Source organism: Bubalus kerabau, chromosome 10 (genome assembly GCF_029407905.1).
Source record: "Bubalus kerabau isolate K-KA32 ecotype Philippines breed swamp buffalo chromosome 10, PCC_UOA_SB_1v2, whole genome shotgun sequence".
NCBI classification, from domain to species: domain Eukaryota; kingdom Metazoa; phylum Chordata; class Mammalia; order Artiodactyla; family Bovidae; genus Bubalus; species Bubalus kerabau.
In genome coordinates this window covers 98,482,566-98,504,366 of record NC_073633.1, presented here as the reverse complement: position 1 = coordinate 98,504,366, position 21,801 = coordinate 98,482,566, and the positions used below count along the sequence as shown (strand labels likewise).

At 39.0% G+C, this 21,801-nt stretch overlaps 1 long non-coding RNA gene across 10 annotated transcripts in view; it reads right to left on the bottom strand.

The window, feature by feature from the left end:
• LOC129621889 (uncharacterized) overlaps positions 1-21,801 on the bottom strand; it is a 253,520-nt gene that overhangs the window by 98,069 nt on the left and 133,650 nt on the right. For 7 of the 10 annotated variants that reach the window (XR_008699801.1, XR_008699800.1, XR_008699794.1 and 4 more), the window contains 2 exons: positions 9,427-9,550; positions 8,020-8,169 (listed from right to left, as the gene is read on the bottom strand). This is a non-coding gene — a long non-coding RNA (uncharacterized LOC129621889). Of the gene's footprint in view, positions 1-789; positions 883-4,717; positions 4,926-5,084; positions 5,314-8,019; positions 8,170-9,426; positions 9,551-21,801 lie in introns of those variants that run through there. The other 3 variants (XR_008699798.1, XR_008699799.1, XR_008699796.1) reach the window with 3 other exon arrangements.

The following is a 21,801-nucleotide window of genomic DNA, read 5'->3' as shown; positions in this document are numbered from 1 at the left end:
AACACACTCAAGCTTGACTTTGACCCAGTAACTAGAGACACAAAAGAGGGGGTGACAGCTCTCTCCACTCTTGGCAGCATGCTTGTGATGGGTGCAGGGCTGAGATGCTGGCCTGTACGAGCAGTCACATGAACTCCAGTATCTGGTGTTCAGCAGAGAGGACAGAAGTTTGTCCAACAGATGTATTCTAAGTCATGCCTGGATCAGAAAGCTTGTCCTAGCTTTCTAAGTCTGTTCTTCTGCTTCCCGGTAGCTCTGTGAGCCACATGATATACTTCAGTCCCATTTTTCTCTGTCTACCAGATTCAGCTTTCCTTGCTTACAGTGAAGAACTATGAACTAATTCCTCAAGTCCTTTGAACCATGGGTTAGGATTCACTTATAAACCCACCAGAATTTTTCCAATTGATCTAAGTTTACTGAGTCAACCACACCTAGCTGCTTAGCTATTAGAACTTGGTCTCCCTTTTTAAAGTCCCCAACAGCAATAGCACCGTGCCACCTGTGTATGATGTGCACTAAATCAAAACTGGCCAATGTGTCAAAGGCAATAAGAGAATAACAATTCTCTCTTCTTTCTCATGTCATTCATGGGAATATCTCAAGTTCTCTATTCTGAGGCTCCAAATGTGAGAATAAAAGCATGTGTGTTTAGTTACGTCTGATTCTTTGTGACCCCACAGACTGTAGCCCGCCAGGCTCCTCTGACCATGGAATTTTCCAGGCAAGAATACTAGAGTGGGTTTCCATTTCCCTCTCCAGGGACTCTTCCCAAACCAGGGACTGAACCTGCATTTCCTGCATGGGCAGGCGGATTCTTTAAGACCACAAGCACCACTTGGAAAGTTCTGAAAACAGAAGATAATCAATGATCACAGCATCCTGCAAAACAAGAAAAGGAGAAGCCACAGAAGCTACAAAGCTTAATAAAATTTAACTTAGCCAGGTAATTGTTCTGATAATTTTTTCAAATTATTTGTTCACATTAATCCATCAAATCTTGAATCAAGAATTGGGGAGTGTGAAAGGATCCAGTGGAAGGTACTCAACAAATATTTGATAAACAAATTATTTTTCAAAACACTTCCATAAAAAATAGCTGAATATAGATCAACAATACCTGCACCCTCCCTTTGAAACTCCATCAGCTAGTGTGTTCCTTTCCAGTAGACATTCACATGCTTTCTCCCCTCTTTCCATCCTGAGTTATTTAGTGAAGTATGACGATGCAGTCCACATGCAAATCCCAAACTGCAATGTCATTATCCACTGACTTTGGTACAGGTTGCAGCTTATAAAGTGTAAATTCTCCATTATATTTGTATTTGTATTTTTAGAAGTTTCTCCAATCATTGCTCTGCCTTTCAAAACTGTGTGAATGTCTTTCCTGGGCTGGGGTTATCACAGCCTAGGCTCAGGCAGCTGTGAAGGCTTGGCTACGTGAACTAACTGGGTCACAGTGAAGAGAGTAAGCGCTACCTCCCATCACCAACCAAACAATGATAAATGTTGCATTTTATTTTCCAAAGCATCATCTTTCAAGAAAGCAGTCAAACAAGTAAAAATTGGATATCTCCGCATAAATAATACTTTACCTGCACTTGTCACTGATACTTGCCGCTAATAAATTGGTATAAATATTTGAGATGCTAAAAAAAAAAAAAATGGAGTCATTATGCTGAAACCAGTGAATACATTTTTGAAGAGATGAAATGGGGTTGGTCTTAACATGAGGAAAGACATTCTTAATACAGAGATGGGGGTCTCTCATTATGGTTCCAAATTTTTTTGGAGGTGGATGTGGAGGAAAAACAGGTAATAATAGAACTGAGGTTAGAATTCAAAAGAAACATAAGGCATGGATGTCTTCACCCTCTCCCTGGGGCAAATTTCTTCTATGTTACTCATTTGGACACTGCTATAATTTAAGCAATTCAAAAGCAGATTTAATTATGATTTAGTAGATTAAATTCTGATTTGTTGTTGTCCAGTCACTAAGTCATGTCCGACTCTCTACAATCCCATAAACTCCAACACACCAGGCTTCCCTGTCCTTCACCATCTGCCTGAGTTTGCTCAAACACAAGTCCATTGAGGCTGTGATGCCATCCAGTCATCTCATCTTCTGCTGCCCCCTTCTCCTCTTGCCCTCAGTCTTTCCCAGTATCAGGGTCTTTTCAAATGAGTCAGCTCTTTGCATCAAGTGACCAAAGTATTGGAGCTTTAGCATCAGTCCTTCCAATGAATATTAAGGGCTGATTTTCTTTAGGATTGACTGGTTTGATCTCCTTGGTGTCCATGGGATTTAGTCTAGCCATAAAAGGTGTTACATTAAATGTTTATTAAGGAATAAATCCACATTGCTTTTTAAATAATGATTTAAAGAATACTATTTTAAATTTCAGTTGCTTTAAATAATGCTTTAAAGAATATCTTCTGGTGTTTCTAAGTTGGTAAATATGAAGAACAAGTCCAAGAATGGTAAGAACAAAAATTAAGATTATAGAGAGGCAAGTGACCATACAGCTTCCTTGTTCTTTTGAATCAAGATCTTTGATTTGACTCCCTAAGGAATGTATCTTATTTGCAAAATTATAATAAAATTATCTGAGAAGGGGCTCTTAGTAAATTAAAGATGCTCTGTGGTCAGAAAGACCTGGGGTCCCAGCCCTTCCTCTTGTACAATGTAACTGTTTCATGCCTCAGTTGTCTTATCTGACAAATGGGGGAAAAAATGATCATTCTAATCTTAAAGGCTACTTTTAAAGAATAAATGGGATAAAGTCATTAAAAAGTATATAGTAAAGCCCTCAATAAATATTCTCTATTACTAATATTACTGTAAAACTGGAAAAATATTATTAATATTTTATCCCTACAAAATCTATGCCAGGGTTTGCAGTTGTTCTGCTGCTTTGCGATCTGAGTCATAAAAGATTTGATTCTAATTCAGCTATATTTCCTAAATTAACCAACTTATGTGATTAGCATCTCCTAGTTTGTGTGTCTGGGGGTTTTTTTGTGTTTTTTTTTTCCCCATAATTATCTTTTCTTTTCTCTCTTGAACAATATTGCCACCCACATAGTTTTTCAAATTACAGCTTTCATAGCCTTAGCTTATAAAACTGCTCAAATGACCTTTTTTTTTTTTTTTTTAATCACAGAACATGAAAAAAATCCTTGGGGAGGGCAACTCTTTTCCTCCATCAGGTATGAAGGTCCATCTCAGAACAAAAAGGGAAAGCAACCAGTTTGACACATGCTTTGCCCCATCCTCCTCTTCTCATTCCCAGCTACTTCCTCAATTACTCTCAATCAGGGCTGTGTGGCTGATGAAATGACCAATTTCAAAAGTCATGCTGATCTCTGAATTCAATGAAAGTGAATCAGATCTGCTTCCAGCCCACTCACTCTCCAACCACGAACACTGAGGTCAAGCAGGTGCCCTGGTAGATGTAGAGACCAACTTGGGTTGTAGAATATGAGACGCTGAAAACTCAGAAATGAATACAGCTCATTCTCCCACAACCACATGGGTTCCTGCCAGGTTCATCCTGGCAGGTGGAGCATAAAAGAAAAAGGCAAAAGGAAATTTTCTTCATGTCAAAATTTACAATTATAACTAGTCACAGAGAGCAGAGCACAGCACACCCAAAATAGCACTCTTTGTTTATACTCCATCCCTCCCATCACCCTTTCCCTTCTCTGCTTCAATTCAACTTTTTAAAGAAGATAAAATCTTAATGCTGGAATTTACCAAGAAAATATATTTCACTTCAAATGAAAATCAGTGAGATTGCTGGTTCTTTCATCAATTGTATAGATATCCCACTGAGTAACAGGTTTAATGGATGACACAAAAATGGTTTAGGAGATAGATTATTCTAAAACATTACCATCATCTAGTGCACATTAACATAACTTTCTCAAGCTGTGGAATTAATGAAGAGCTGGAGAGTTTGCTGACTTTTTTTTTTAAGATGGCCTTAAAAGAAGATTCCACATACAGGGAGTTCTTTTCTCTTATGTGGGAGTAAGGCCTTATACTTTAGAAGCTGTTATTTTTCCCTAGCAAATAAATAAATAAAATTAAAAACTGCTGCCTGAGTTTCCTGGACTCTGAGCGACCATCTACTTTGATGAAATCAGTCACCAGGAATGTCACAGTCTCTTCCTCTACACCTCTATGTATAAATTACAAGACACAATTCTTCCTGAAACTGGAAATGTTTAAGCGTTTCTGTTATAAAAAAAAATTGAAATGTCTTCAGAAAACATTTCCTGAGCTTCTAGCATATTATCTGGGACTGAGTAATTATGTTATAGTAATTATCTCATTTAATGAACCCATGATCCTTTGGGAGGGGCCCTGTGATTTTCTCCATTTTCTCAACTGAAGCATTTGAGCCTTGGGAGGTATATCCCAATGTTAACTAGCATGTCCCAAAAATGAAAAAGGAAAACTGCAATCAGGTCTGATTCTAAAGCGCACGTACTTAACCACTAAGCTACATGTGTTGAAAGGAGAAAAATAAAAATAATTACAGGCATATCTGGGAGACATTGCAGATTTTGCTTCAGACTACCACAAAAAAGTAAATGCAGCAAAAAAGAGCGTCAGGCAAAATGTCTGGCTTCCCAGTCCATCCACATAACAGTTACATTTGGGACCTCCCTGGTAGCCCAGTGGTTAAGAAGCCACCTGCCAATGCAGGGGACATGGATTCAAACCCTGGTCCCGGAAGATCCCACATGCCGCGGAGTAGCTGAGCCCCTGTGCCCCAACTACTGAAGCCCGAGCTCTGGAGCCTGGGAACCACAGCTACTGAAGCCTGCCTTCCTGTACCCCATGATCCACAGCACAAGAAGCCACTGCAGTGAGAAGTCCATGCACTGAGTCAAAGAGCAGCCCCAACTCTCTGCAACTAGAAAGAAAAAAAGACTGAACAAAAAAACAAAGACCCAGAGCAGTCAAAAATAAAATAAATAAAATATTTTAAGTTATGTTCACACTATATCCTAGTCCACTGTGGATGGCAGAGCAGTATATCTAAATAAATAATGTACAAAGCTTAATTTAGAAATACTTTATTGCTAAAAAACGCTAACCTTCATTTGTGCCTTTAGTGAGTCATAGCAGTAAATCAAAGATCACTGATCACAGGTCACCATTACAAAGATAAGAACAAGGAAAAAGCTTGAAATAGTTTGAGAATTATCAAAATGTGACAAAGATATAAGAACTGAGCAAATGATGTTGGAAAAATGGCACCTAAAGACTTGCTCATTGCAGGGTTGCTGCAAAACTTCAACCTATCAAAAAAAAAAAAAAAGCAATATTTGCCAAGCACAATAAAGCAAAGTGCAATAAATCAAGGTGTGCCTGTTGATATGCAGAGTTTGGCTCATTATCAGTTCAAAGACTGTATTAATAAAAATCACCTACAAATATTTTCTAAGGTATGAACACTAAGGGGAGAGAGTTAATGTGAAAGAAAAGGAATAAGGGAGACATGATGAAGCGAAATCAGACAAGGCTGAAGTCTATCTGTATCAAGTGCCCCATCCCTTCCTGTGTGAAAAATAGCCATGCTGTGAAGAGAATAAAGGATTCTCTGTCTCCAAATGCAAAAGATGAAGCATCAAGCATCTGAAGCTGGGTGTTGTAGCTGCCACTTTTCTTCCTGTTTCCCTGCTTGAGGGTCCAATTAAAATAGAAAAAGGCTGGAGTTTGTGTTTTTCCATTACAAATAGCTATCTATTATTCACACTGAATTCTCTAGGCATACAGACAGTTGGGCTTATGCAAAGGAACAGGCAAGGAGACCAGTGACTGCCATCTGCTCAGATCATAAGAGCAGCTTGTCAACAGAGCTTAATAAAGTTGCTTCTTCCCATCGATACTTATCAACTGTTGGAACTGCAGGCCACTGAACCCAGTGCAGAGTCAGGCTGGCCAGAGCTTGATGGAGTTCCTTTACAACCCCTCCTCCCTGCAAGTATCGGTGTCCCAGCTCCTAGCGTGGTCCACGAGACACGGAACACCCCTGGTACTGTGTTGGAATTACATGGAAAGCATATAATTCCATCAATAGGGGGAGACATCGAAGTGTCCAAGTGCTAACTAAGTAGCCAAGTCAGTCAGTATTTGTGTGTTTTGACTGACTGTAAAGTGCTAATCAAGTGTAAGGTAGCATTCAGATACAGATTGTATTCCTATCATAACATCTTCTCAACAACTGGATGCCAGTTTTTGACACAGTGACAGTTTCGTATTGATAACTGCATTGATAGCATGTCAGCAGAACAGCTTTCAGGTAACCATATGGTGCCCCAAATATTTTCTCAAAGATCTCAAGTTTATGAAGTGCTATAGCCTGGAATCAGAAGTCTTTCCCCATCCCAGCAGCTTTTCCATTGTATCATGGCTCTCTCATCTTGGTTGTTTTTTGTTGTCCTATAGATATCCTTAAACAAAATTTTGTTTGATAAAGGGTGGCAGAACATGCTACCCCCAAATCTGCCACTTTAGTGTAAGAATTATTTTGAGCGAAAGGCAGTTGACAAGCATCAGATATTAATACAAGTTCTTTGTCCTACCATTTGCCTAAAAACAGAACTTAAATTTTTAAAGGGTCTCCCTCTCTCTTCTCTACCAAAAAGGGGAGGAGTTAATCGCTGGAGAAAACTCTAGACACATATCATCTGAGAGACAGAACCAGAGGAAACTATATAGTAAATGTTACCACCTCGTCCTTAATGTCCATGAGCTTCCCTACATTTATCTTTCCATTGTTTACTGCTCTTGGAAGCCTCAAACCCTGCCCTTTGTCTTATCAATTCTCTATGAATTTGCAATTCTTTGTTAAGATGCTATATAAGCCCAAGTTCTAACCACCTCTTTAAATTACTTGCCACTGAAGTTTTCCCATGAGGATGTACACTGCATACATTAATAAACTATTTGCTGTTCTTTGTTACTCTGAGTTTGTCAGTCTATCTTTCATGACCCCAGCCAACGAACCTAAAATGGGAAGAGGAAGAAAACATCTCCTCCCCAACATTTACACAGTCTGTATCAGAAATATTAAACAATCTCCTGGATACATTGCCTGATGCTGGTTTATTAATTAAATAAGAACAACAAAAGCTTTAAGTATTCCAGGTTTTTTAGCAGCCTGCTATTTTAGAATTGGCCCATGCATGCTTTTAAATGTCATACTCACTTGTTTTCATGTCATATTTTTCATACCACACAGCCAAGAATTTCTTCATTTTTACCTAAAACCAATTAGTTCAATTCCCTGCTTCTCTCAAAACATGAAGAAGGCCTAATGAAAAAATAATCTCTCAAAGTGGAACAATATATTCACTTTCTCAGAAAGCCACCGCCTAACTTTCTTTTGCTATGTTCCAATATCTCTGAATATGTTGGTTTATGGGCCTATTTTAACCTCATCATATTAAAAACTATCTGCAGTCTGTGTACTTTATTAAAGCCAAGCCCCTCTTGTCTAACTTTTCTGTCCAGGTGAGAACTGACAGTCTTAAAACTGGAATAACCCAAATATCTGAGCCAGAATTCCCTTTCTTTAAAAATTACTCACATGTGTCCCAAACTGTTGGTGAGCTAGTGTTGAGTGGCTCTTGGATTTCTTTGTGTAGTTAGTCCCTACACTCCAAGCAACTGACTTATGGGTAATGCGGTGCAAAGCTTGCTTTCCAATCAGAGTGCTCGTTTCAACTCCAACCCTAGTCAGTGGTGATTGAATGTCATCACCTATAGATTGATTTTTGATCCTATAATGCCACAAACCATTCATCTCAGAATGGTTCCAAGGAGGTGACCATCAGCATCTCAAAAACCACAACCAGCAGCATATTTCATCAATCAATACATGCAATATTTTCTTTAAAAACCTGAAGTGAATCCAAGTCCTCCCAAACCTCAAGCCAAGTCCAGATGCATGGAAAATGTTAGTGATTTTTTCCTCATAATTGGCTCTGTTTCATGCATACCTTGCAAAGATGTAGGTTTTCAGGTAAATAATGTATGTGGTGGTTCCATCTGGTGGCAACCAAAAAGCCAGGTGAAAACAAGAAAACTGTGGATGAATTTTCTTTTCTATTCGCAGATCTGTTCAAATCAAGGTGATTCTGGGGTGATTTCTGGGGAACAGAAAAAAATGTTCAGATACCCAGAAGCACTCGGCATTCCTGAAACTCAGTCAACAGTTGTGAAGACAGAAAAAATGAAAACTGTGATCTGCACTAAGGAATGTCTTCCTGTTGTTAGTAGCTCAGTCGTGTCTGACTCTATGTGACCTGTCAGGCTTCTATATAGCCCGTCAGGCTCCTCTGTCCATGGAATTTTCCAGGCAAGAATACTGGAGTGGGTAGCCATTTCTTTCTCCAGGGGATCTTCCGATCCAGGGACTGAACGCAGGTCTACTGCACTGCAAGCAGATTCTTTACCAGTGAGCCACCGGGGAAGCCCTTTGAGGTTATTAACCAAACTGAAAGTCTATAAACCAGAACAGGATGGAAATGTGAAAAGAGGAACAGCAGCTGTAAAGGAAAGTTTATTCTTCACATATTCACTGTGAAACAGGCTATTCTAATATTGCTACTTGCAATATATACTAAAACTTTATAATATTTATGAAGGAAGGAAGGAAAAGAATTTTTAGTGCACTATGCCATTTATGGTATGCTTAATAAAAAGATATTGAGATGATTTTTGCTCAGGCAATAAAAAAAAAACTGGTTTAAAAGATCATAAAAATTTATACAAACACAGATTGAGCATTTTGTTTTACCTTGAACACACAAATAAATATTCATTCAGCTATCTTTTACTAAAGTTCAAGACTTTGTCTTTGAGACTGTCTCCAGTAATTAAAAATTTAGCTCACCTTTCTCGTATAAAACCACATGTACTACATCAACCAAAATTCCCAGTTCTAATTTCACTAAAGAGAAAAGGAGAACTTAAGCAACTCAAGAGAAATCTGAATTTGACATCCTCCTCAATATTTATTTTTCTCCAGTCTTTTAAAAAGCTCTTACCAACACCTAATTTGACTTCAATTATTTTAAACAATTTGCCTTTATCAAGTCTTTAAAAAAGCTTTCACCTTTGCTTTATAGAAATAAGTTCTCTAACGTTCATTGGCTACTATCACATAAAGTAAATTGCATAAGCAGAATAATGGACAAAACCGACATACAAATATGGAAACAAAGACAACTGACTCTCTGTACGTACATGACCCAGCTGGTGGGAGCCACTGGTGAGTTCAGCTTTCAGAAATACCGAGGCATCAATCATATGTTCTTATCTATCACCTATTGCCATAATACTTCTTCAATAACAACACATAACTATTTGTTTTACACAAACAAATATTTCTGTTTCTCACTCACAAGTTTCTGGGTCCTTTTGGGTTCAGCTGAACTGGACTCCAGGCTGCAAGACAGGATCAAGGCGTGCTCTGTGTCTCTCACTCTGTGTCCCAAACTGAAAGGGCAGCAACTACCTGGGCCTGTCCTTTTTGTGGTGATAGAAGAAGGACAAAAGGGTCAAGCCACTCCATACAAATGCCTTTCAAGCCTCCTGTTGTGTTAAATCTACTAATACCGCACTGACCAAAATAAGTCATATGTCTAAGTTCAAAGTCATGAGGCAGGCAAGTATAGGCCATCCACCAGGAGGCCATGTCAAGAGAATGGCTGCATAATTCTACATAATTCTATGTTCATTCATTCACCAACCCGTACAATCAATACAAATATATTGTTTCATCTATGTGCTAGGTACTCTTGAGAGATAGGAAACAAATAAGTAAAGAATTACTTTTTCCCTTAAGGACCTGATGAATTTTCTAGGCTGAGAGATATAGTTCAGACTAGACCATGAAAGAGGAAAATCTGGTTCTTTGACATTTAATGCCTTTAAAAAAACAATGGACTTACCTTCCTAAGTATGGTTCTATAAGAACTAGTAATAAGATCACCTAACAGGTTCTGACTATTGTTAGCAGCAAATAATTACACATTGCTTTTATCTCTATCCTTTCAGACCATCCCATCTGATATGTGAAGTGTGAGAAAGCAAAGGAATGTAACACCTTCCCTAAGACCAGGACAATGCGGTGCTCATCAGAGGAAGTCACATGAACAACACCAAATCAATAAACAGCATTTAGCAAAAGACAGAAAAGTTCTGACAATAAAAGAACAGGCCAATTATTATCCCAGAGATATTTATATTTCCCTACGTGCAGATAAATGTTAAGTATATTTAGGAACATTCAGGGTAACTATACAAGCATATAGTAGGAAAGAATACCATATCATCTAAGAGTCTTCCATTTCAACTTCCTTAAAGTGGATTAAGAATATAGACACTCAGGAAAGACACTGACTGTAGAATTCTTGGGCTTCTTCTGCTACTAATTAGCAGTATGAGCTTTGGCAAATCAGCTAGTATTTCTAGATGTTGTTTTCCCTAGAAAGTTTTTCTGACTGCTCTTCCCCTCCCAAGGTTGGGATAGATAGGACCCCTTGATTCTTTATATGTTAATCCTATCTCTATTGTGTTGCCTTCTATTACACAGTGTTCTATAATTATCACAGATATATTTGCCTCTAGAACTACTGAACTCCTTGAGATCAAAATCAATGTATTATGCATTTTTGGAGAATAAATCTAGGAAATAAGACTTTCTGATGATTCGTCTAAAACACTTCACAACTCTACTATAGACTCCTCTGACATTGGGGAAAATCTGTTAAATTTATTTTGACTGAGGAAATTCCAACATTTGCCTGAGAACAAACCTCCCTTTCTGCCCAATGAAGTATAATAATTTCTACCACAGGACCCAAATTCAATAGTGTACACTGATATTTTATTCTTCAGCACTGCATTTAAATCTTGGCCTGGTTATACAACTCTGAAAATAAAACTCAGTTTGCTATCTTTGGATTGTTGAAATTAACAAAAATGAACAAAGATAAAAATCTTGATGTTTCCTTGATTTGCAATAACTCTCTCAAATACAAGAGTGCTTTCAACAGACCATTGTTATGACCTATAGAAAATGCTTTAGTGTAGAAAATGATGGTTTTGTTTGATCTAAGGTTTTTTAGTTTTAATTTTATAGTTTGAGAAAACAGAAATCCTGAGAGGTAAAGTGGCTTTCACAGGTTACCATGAGTCTCATAAACAACAGGCTCAGAACATACATGAGTCTAAAGTGTATTTAATGTTTTTATAAATAAGCTACTCAGTATTTTCCTTCTTTGCATGCCACATTTGAGTGTGCGCTCAGTTGTGTCGAACTCTTTACAACCCCATGGAGTGTACCCCACCAGGCTCTTTTGTCCATGGGGGACTCTCCAGGCAAGAATACTGGAGTGAGTAACCTTTCCCTTCTCCAGGGGATCCTCCCTACCCAGGGATCAAACCTTGGTCTCTTGCATCTCCTTCACTAGCAAGTGGATTCTTTACCACTAGCCCCAGCTGGGAAGCCCCCACCCTTCCATTTTTTTGCCACCCTAAAAACATCCCACATACATCCCTCAATCCAGAACTCTCTACTTTCATTAATTAAGACCTGTGTAATGATGGGTAGGCTATTTAACTTCTTTTGTTCCAATTCTAATAATGAACATGGCTTATATGATTTTGAAAAAAAATTATATACAGTTCAGGCAGTAGAAAGTTTAGACTGGGATCTGGAAATATGTTATAGAAATAAGCCTTAAGGTATATATATACGTACATATATATAAAATGCTTCCCTGGTGGCTCTTTGGTAAAGAATCTGCCAGCAATGCTTGCCGGGAGCCGGCATATTGCATATTGAGTGCATATTGAATATTGAGTGCAGCACTTTCCACAGCATCATCTTTCAGGATCTGGAATAGCTCAACTGGAATCCTATCACTGCCGAGAGCCAGCGTGAGGCACTCCGCCCATGACAAAGGTCATGAGGAAGGAGGCTCGGCATACGCAAAGGCGGGATCGAGCCTCAGGAGTCCCCCTGGAAATTCTCGAGCATCTACCCCCAAAACCAGAGTCTGCCTACTTTCTGCTTTGTGCTTTCACCTACACCTCTGACTTTACGGGGGGCTGTCCCCCACTACCTCTCTCTGAAAAAAGAGTTAGCTCACAGCTCCAGTTAATAATTCCTGGATGTGACAGTGTTTAACCTACAAACTCCTTTGGAAATCCTCTAGCCTGCCTGAATAGGTTTTTCCGGCCACATGTGATTGTTCAGAGCCTCCCAACTGTGAGAGGCAGGAGATGTTCTAAACTGCCTAAACACAGATTCCTTTGAGCAGTTAAAAGATTGATTAGAAAATGTATTGGTGAAGGGTTTTTCACTTGTTGGGCCAATGTTTGCTGCTAAGTCTCCATACTCCTTACCTACTGTGTCCTTGGCAGTGTATTGATTGATATAATGGGTGTATAGAAATGTAAAATGCAGCTTTGTTCAATGCTTTTTGGAAGGCTGGCGCCTGACTTTGGAATAATCACCTTTAGAGAAAGATAAGTTTCTTAAAATGTTAACAGGCCTCCAGGCCAGAAGATGATGTCTATCACCTGAACTTTTGCATATGATAAGTTTACAGGAAAAAAGCCTGGCTTGCTGCATGACTCTACCCCTTCCCCCATTATCCTCTATGCATAACTTAAGGTATAAAAACTACTTTGGAAAATAAAGTGCGGGCCTTGTTCACTGAAACTTGGTCTCCCCATGTCATTCTTCCCTTTAACTTCTGGCTGAGCGTCCATCTGGAGCGTGGATGTCCTCTGCGACCATTTATTTGCCTGGGCTTCTAAGACCCACTCGAGAAGGTGTCTAAGGTGGGGCACCTTCCGCTATTCGAGAGGGCGCCTGCGGCCTCCGTGGTCAGAGCTAACCTGGTGTCACGGGTTATATTGATTTTCCGCGTAAACCAAGCCACTCAGCTTCTTTTCTCCACTGAATTTTCTTACTGAGCTATCCTTATTTCAGCCGCTTTTCTCCACTGAATTTCCTCACTGAGCTATCCTTATTCTATTACTCTTTGTATCCTTAATTAAAGTGTAATTAAGCAGTTATTCCCTGACCCTCGCCTAGCCGTCTCTCCTTCGAATACCCTGGATCAGCCGGGGCTGGTCCCCGGTAAATGCTGCAGACCTGGATTCAATCCCTGGGTCAGGAATATACTCTGGAAAATAAAACGGCAACCCACTCCAGTATTCTTGCCTGGGAAATCCCAAGGACGGATGAGCCTGGTGGGCTAGAGTCCATGGGGTCACAAAAGAGTTGGACGTGACTCAGTGACTAAACAACAACAACAATAACTCTGTGTGTGTGTGTGTGTGTGTGTGTGTAGAGAGAGAGAGACGCACATATATATAAAGATATATACAAACATGTATCTTTGATATAAAGATAACTCAGAAGGCTTAGATTTTTCTGGAGAGACTTTTTTCCCTCTAAATTAGGAGTGATTGAGATGCTGGAGTTTGGGGAACAGGATAGACATTCCTATTGCATTCAGACATGACCAGAGTCTGTCACTGATGTATTACAAAGGGGCTACCCAACTGTGGTATTGGAGAAGACTCTTGAGAGTCCCTTGGACTGCAAGGAGATCCAACCAGTCCATCCTAAAGGAGATCAACCTTGGGTGTTCATTGCAAGGACTGATGCTGAAGCTGAAACTCCAGTACTTTGGCCACCTCATGCGAAGAGTTGACTCATTGGAAAAGACTCTGATGCTTGGAGGGATTGGGGGCAGGAGGAGAAGGGGACAACAGAGGATGAGATGGCTGAATGGTGTCACCAACACTATGAACATGAGTCTGAGTGAACTCCGGGAGTTGGTGATGGACAGGGAGGCCTGGCGTGCTGTGATTCATGGGGTCGCAAAGAGTCAGACACTACTGAGCAACTGAACTGAACTAAACCAAAAGCTGAAAGCTCTCATAAATAAGGTGAGATAATTCAAATTATTCCAGGGAATAGACTGTCAGAAAGAGAGAAAAGGGAGACATTTTGCATATATATACACATGTATACTCATTTCTTTTGTTATTTTCAAAAATCATATACTAATCAATTTTAGTATAATAGCCATTTTGAGGGGAATTGGTAATGAAACAGAAATGCTGATCTTTTAAGAACTTATTTTTGTGGTTTGTTCTGATAATAAAAGTCTTATAAGTGAGTACTTTTGACATAGACTTGAGAATTTATTCCAAATAATGAGTCGTGTGCAAGAAATACTTAGTATAACATTGTTTAAAAAAAAAACAAAACTGGAAATCCTTTAAATGTCCAAAAGCAGTAGCAATGATTTAGCAGCAGAGCAACAGTTATTATCAGGCTCCTAAAACCCTGAGTAGAGATCTCTTTCTTATTCTATGCTGCATCCTCTCATCTGAACCATAAAGATATCCCAAAGGGAAGGGCTCATTGTCACTTTCCAACTTCTCATTTGATAAACAGGAAACTGATGGCAAAGCTGTTAAGTGAATCATCCACGTGTGCAGCCATTTGCAGTCACCATAGTTTCTCTTTACATAGTACAGGTGTGACAGTTCTCAATCTTCATGTCTAGCCCAATGGTAACCAATTTCATAGTTTTTCTTTTTCAGCCTTATGATGCTGGAAAGATACCTGGTTTCTACTGGCAGCATTTCTCTTATTAGGTTAGTTCCCAGAAGGAAAATTAACATCACCCATGTACTTGAAAAATTAACCTACTTTTTTTGGTTGTTGATAGGTACAAAGACATGACCATATTGCACTGATCCACTCAGACTGTTCCCCAAAGGCTTTTATAATGCCTGGTAAATCTGGACTCAGTCTGTGGTTTATAAAAAGCAAAATCCCTGGCTTTTCTCATAAAACAAAGTAGGAAGCTTTTCTTAGCTCTGTTTTAAATAGTATTCTTGGTACAAAAGTAAGCATGCCTTTGAGTAGACAACATAAAATGTCCACCTCATGAACTCCTATTCCATACTTCAACTCCTGAGCAATCATATTTTCCAGGACACTGTTCCATAGAGGGTTAAAATAAATATTTCGCATGGCGCCTGAAGTCATTTGCAAAGCCCAGTAATCATTTCAGGTAATGGGAAAATAATGGACGAAGCTCTGGAACTAAGCCACTCAATTCATCTTTTGAGGCTAACATGTGCAAGTGGGTTAGCTGAGTTCTGCTGCTTTTAAGGCACAGTAATTTAGATGATTGTTTAAATCTTTGTAACTATGTAAGTATTTAAAAGGCATCTGTATATCTGAAAACCAGAAGACCTGTAACAAATCACACAGAAAACTACTGCTAATTTATTGAGTAAGAAGGAATAGCTTTAGTGATCATAAGAACTTATAACCTATGTGAGTTCAAGAACACACCACAAAGATCACCAAATCCCTGGAGTGATTTGCAATTGGTTACACTGCTGTAGAAGGCATAAATAGCTATCTTCTCCTGAAGCGTCTGATTCTACTTCCTTAAAGCATTCAACCACCTAACTCACTTCTCTGCCTGAAGGCCTCCTTGCCTACATCTGTTCTTCTTCCATCTGCTCTGAAATCAGGTTAAGCCCTCTGGGTTATGTAGCACCTGCATAACCTGATCACAATTTGATATAAGCCCGTTACCAGAAAGTCTTCATGACAACCCTGCCTGGTGCCCTCTAAAACCCACTGTCCACATGGAGAGGTGTTTCATCTAAAACCCTTCCTTGTTTATTACTACTTCTCAGCATTAAAGCCTGGAAGCACCCAAAAGGGATGATTTCTTGGCTGTAATAGCTCATTTCAAATGCACTCCGTAATTAACAACTTTGAAAGCAAAGAGGTAAATTTTGTCACATGTATTATTAAAACAGAGTGAGATCTCCCAGGACCAAATTAGGCGCCTGATTAAAAATGTCTGTCTTAAAAGAAACAAGAAGATAAGGGAGTTGTACTCTCAGCAATCCCAAATTAATGCACTGACTGAAGCCCCCGGTCAAGCCATATGGAAAGACACAGATCAGGGGACTGCCCTGGTGAATGAGACTCAAGTGTCCCCACTTGAGTGCAGGTCACCCAGAATTGACCTCAAGAGGGTAATCTGAAAGGGAGGAGAAGAGGGCTTGGGATGAAAGACCTGATAGGTAAGAAACCATGGTGGAATGAAAAAAAGAAAGTAATAACTGAAGATTCATTCATTCTTCAACAAATCAATTTTATTTTCAAGTACTGTGTTAACTGCTGCCTCTTAGGTTTCTAGCTCTTTCTCTGCCTTCCTTGACTTTGACTAAGACTCCTGCCACCTCCTTGCCTCTGTTTCTTTGAGTGTAAATTGAGGGGGGTGGGAAGAAATGAAGACAAAGGAAACTCTTAACATGATTTTGAAAAAAAGAATGGAAATTTAAAATCTATCTAAACTTTTATGTTGTTGTGGGACACAGTATAATTTAACTACACTCAAATTGATTTCATAAAGGCTTTTTAAACTCTAACTCCCTGTCAAACTTACAGAATTATATACAATAATGTCTGAGAAGTGCTACACAGCCATCAAAAGAAAGCCAAACTAAGCATGGCAAACATGACTGTCATTTTAGGGGAAGAACATTCTAAAATTCTGATGCCCAAGAGAAATGAGGACAACAAAACAGCCTCTTAACTTGCTGGTGACTGTGGCAGGCAGGAGAGAATTTAACGAGTTTGGCAAGGCAGCTTCGTGGCCCTTGGCCAAATCTCGGCTTTGTTTAAACAGGCCCATGTCTTTGGAGTTACTTTTGCCCTTTCTCTTTTTCTCCTAAGGCAGTGTGTTTGGTTGGCAGAAAAATTTTTTCTACAAATGAAGGCAGCTACCAAGCATACCCATACCCTACAATTCAATTTAAGTTAAAAAATAAAAGAAAACACAATGATATAAGTACTCCCAGAAAGATTCTACCTTAATGAGCATGCCGACTGTGGACAAGTTAAAACTGTTGGGAATCATAATTCAGAATTTTCTACTCCATTGAAATTCTCCAAGGCCAAATTGCCATAAAGATCTTTCTTATACTGAAATTCCATCTTTCCAGAAGGTAAAGAACAATGTCTTTATACCCAAAGTAAGTCAATAATTTCAAGGTGACCTTGGATATGTCATTTCATATGAATGCATATCAGCAATGCAATGAAAGTTTTTAGAACTCTTAGTACTTTGCCAGCACTAACACTGTATGATTCTGTGGTACAGGTGCTAACTGGTAATTGAGGGCTATATAAATCACACAGGAGTAAGAAGGAACCACTATGGAAAGACAGTTCAAAGTGTACATCTCTGATCTCCTTCAATATACAGGCCAACAGGTTTATTTTCTTGGATTTTTGCCATCTTAGCTGTCAACATATACTGGTACTTATTCCATGGGATTTTAAAAATAAAAATATTTGTAAATAATCCAAACTGTAAAGGAAGGCTTGAAACTAAAAAGGTTAAAAAAAAAATGCTGGTGAATAAAATATGAGGATGACCATTCATTAAAGAAAGTAATCTACATGATTACTTTACTTTACTCTGAAACCATTTTTCCTAAAGTTCCTATTTCAAGATATTGCCCATTCTAGGCTTTATATTCATATGAAAACCTATGTTTTTACAGAAACCTTAATTAGTGAAGCAAAGCCCCGTGACATAAGATAAAATTTAAATAACACAGAATGTGCAAGTAAAACTACCATCAATGACAAGAAATAGAGTCCAGTCTGTTTTGCTTCTAGTTAGTTCAATTCAGTCACTCAGTCGTGTCCGACTCTTTGCAACCCCATGGACTGCTAGTATATTTATATATTAGACAGTATATTTATTTTCCTCATTTTCAAAAAATAATTCTTGTCCATGTGATAAAGATTTAGCTATACCTTTAGAGGGAGGAGGAGGAGGAAGAGCTGGAAGAGAATAAAAAGGAGAAGGAATTGGTATGAGATTGGGAGAATAAAGAGAATTGAAAAGTCCAGTGACTCAGCATTGCATTAATCAGCTTTGTGAAAGTGAAAGTCGCTCAGTCGTGTCTGACTATAGAGTCCATGGGATTCTCTAGGCCAGAATACTGGAGTGGGTAGCCTTTCCCTTCTCCACAGGATCTTCCCAACACAGGGATCAAACCCAAGTCTCATGCATTGCAGTGGATTCTTTACCACCTGAGCCTCAAGGGAAGCCAAATTAGCTTTGGGCTTGACCTTAAATGAGACAGTGGATCTCTCTGAACCTCAGTGCTTCATCCATGGAATTATTTGGCTAGATTATTAGTGATTATGGAGTTTACCGTTCCTTCCAACTCAAACATAAATGACTAGAAAATAGTTATGATGTGAATACTCAATGGGAATGTAAAATAACTTACAGTCCCAAGTTGTGATCTTTTTAAGATCAAGAAAAGTTTTGGTGGTCTTGGGGCAGAAGATAATTGATTGCTTGCATGTTCTGAACCTGCTGTTAACATTACTTTTTCTCTTCACTCTGTCAGCTCCAGGGGAAAACATTTTGCCTTAGCCCCCCTCCTAAATTCTGAATTCACAATATTTTGCTAGAAGATCATCAAAGTTGCCTTATTCCTTTATGTAGGTACCAAGAAACAATTATTCAAATGTTTGCCACTTGCAATGAACGGGAAAGCAACTCTGAAAAAGTTGAGGGAGTTAATACAAAGCTTCTGTCAGTGATCCTAGATGGAGGGGTGATAGGAGTCATTGAAATGTAGATAGCAGAGAAAGAACATTTACAAAGCACTCAGCAAGGCTAAGAGGAAGAGAGTTATATTAGTGCCAACGAGCACTATTCCATAAAAATTCCCATTGTGGCTGATGAGAAGGAGCTCAAACCTTCAAATAAAACATTTAATTCACACCTGACAGCGATTTTCAGAGTATGGAACAAGTAATGTTAGTAATTCCATTCGTAGCCCAGGGAAAAACTGCACAGCAGAGGAGAGAGGCAATAAAATAAATGTCTGTGGTTCTCAAAAAAAGAAAAACCGAAGAGAGAGGCCCTCTGGTAAAAAAAGAGTGAACCCCATGCTCTGGCCTGAATTCCTCCAACTCTTAATTAGGAGGTTAAGGGGATTACATGTCATTTCTGCACGGCCTAACACACTAGCGCACACACACACAGTTGACTCTCAGCATCTGTGGAGTCGACATTTGTGCTGTTGATGACTCACCAGCAGCTTCCAGAGGTCTTTGATTTGTGGTTGTCATTTTGGTGAAACCCTAGTATGAATAAGGCTACAGGAGATGAAGGCAGTTACAAAAATGAGTCAGTTAATGTACTACACTTAGTAACTGCTTCTAAATGTGACTTTACTATTCTCTAGTCCTCTTTTTGTTTGCATTAATCTCCATGGAGTAACATACAAAATGGCCCCCAAATGGAGAAGAACTATAAGCAAATGATGGATTCACAAACCTGGGCTTTTATGAACCTATATGTTGGGACTGGGGGTGAACAATCACACCCCCCTATACCACCACATGTAACCAATTAAAAAACAGAAAATACACACAGATGAAGTATGAAAATATCTTTGGGCGTCAGCATATTGGATTAGAGAATTCTATCTGTTGCCACATTTTGGCTTCCCACTGTTTTCTTCCTAGAATGAAGCATGCCTACCTGTTGTATCTGGAGGAGAAAATGGCAACCCACTCTGGTATTCTTCCCTGGGAAATCCCATGGACAGAAGAACCTAGCGGGCTACAGTGCATGGGGTCACAAAGAGTCAGACGTGACTTAGTGACTAAACAACAACAACCTGTTGTATCAGAGCACTGGTACAACAGACTGGTACTCTTAGGAACCATGGCCGTAAGAAAAGCAAAACACGCCTGTCCTGAGATCAGGATGCTTTGCAAAAAGAGAAGGCAGATAGGATGAAAGTTTATAAACCCTTTATCTGATGTCAGCAATCAAAATATGTCTCTTACTTCCTGGAGAAGGAGTAAGTAAAAGGTAGAAAGTAGGACTAGAAGTATTATTTATTGAAGCATGTGGAAACTTTTCTATTTGAATCAAGAAGTATTCTACATTTCAGTTTTGTTTCTGGAAGAACTCATTGAGAGTGTGCTAATAATAATAACAGGAATAATAATGAAAATAATATTCTCCAGGGGATCTTCCTGACCCAGGGATCGAACCCAAGTCTTCCACATTGTAGGCAGATGCTTTACCATCCAAGCTACCAGGGAAACCCAATATTCTGAATCATCCAGAATAGGCCAGGCTATGCTGCAATAATAAACAACCCTAAAAATCAGTGACATAAAACCAAAACTTTTACTTCTTGATCACCTCCTATGACCAAAGAAAACTGGTAATGGACAAAAACCCAAGGGCATAAAAAATACAATAAAAAGATGGGCGGGAAAGATGCAGATACTCAAAGTATTTTTAAATAAGTGATTTAGTTTAGAAAATATTAGAATACAGTTTTATATGGGTCTCTTGAATTTCCACCATCTTGCAAGGAAAATACTAAAAGCTTGGTTCTGATCTTATAAAAGGTATTTATGTAGCAAACAGCCTTGGAAGAGAGTAAACGTTTCTTTCTCTGAAGCAGCAGGAAGGTTTGCTTACAATGCAGTATATTAAAAATAATATCTCCCTCCAGGGAGAATGGGAAGACTTGTCTGAAGTCCATTATAAAAGGCTTGAATTTCCGAAGTTGGAGATCCCTGGTTATGACATAAAGTCACTGCATGTCAATATCCAGCTAAATTGCTCCTCAGCGCCTCTGTGGGACATGAAGAGCAAGGGGAACAATGCAACCATGAAACACATGCCTCTTGCTACACGGTATTTAACAGTGACTTACTTCCATGGCCCAAGAGTCTCGTGTATTCTATGAGGATCCATACGACTATGGCACACTACCTTGTTAGCTTGCAAATGGGGCAAAACCTTAGGTCTTTCCAAGTTCATGGCAGAAATCAGACAATTAGATGAAGAATTTCAGCAGAAAGCTGCAAACTACCATAAAATGGAAATCTTGGAACTAGAAATAAAGTAATGGAAACAGAACTCAATAAACAAGTGCAAGAGAAAATTAGATACAGCTAAGGAGAGAATTAGTAACCAAGAAGATACACAAGAAAATGGCTGGATTAAAGCTTGACAGAAAAAGAGACAGAAAATATAAAACAACTGAATATTTCTGTGTATCCACTTATAATTCTATTACTCTTTCTAGCCTAAAAGTAACTTTTTTAGATTCAATGCTTCTCAGACCCATGTATGCACTTATACAATTACTACAACTACATATATAATTATGTTTGGGGCATATATATATATATATATATATATATATATATATATATATCAGATCAGTCGCTCAGTCGTGTCCAACTCTTTGCAACCCCATGAATCACAGCACACCAGGCCTCCCTGTCCATCATCAACTCCCAGAGTTCACTCAGACTCAGGTCCATCGAGTCAGTGATGACATCCAGCCATCTCATCCTCTGTCATCCCCTTCTCCTCCTGCCCCCATCCCTCCCAGCATCAGAGTCTTTTCCAATGAGTCAACTCTTTGCATGAGGTGGCCAAAGTACTGCAGTTTCAGCTTTAGCATCATTCCTTCCAAAGAACACCCAGGACTGATCTCCTTCAGAATGGACTGGTTGGATCTCCTTGCAGTCCAAGGGACTCTCAAGAGTCTTCTCCAACACCACAGTTCAAAAGCATCAATTCTTCGGTGCTCAGCCTTCTTCACAGTCCAACTCTCACATCCATACATGACCACAGGAA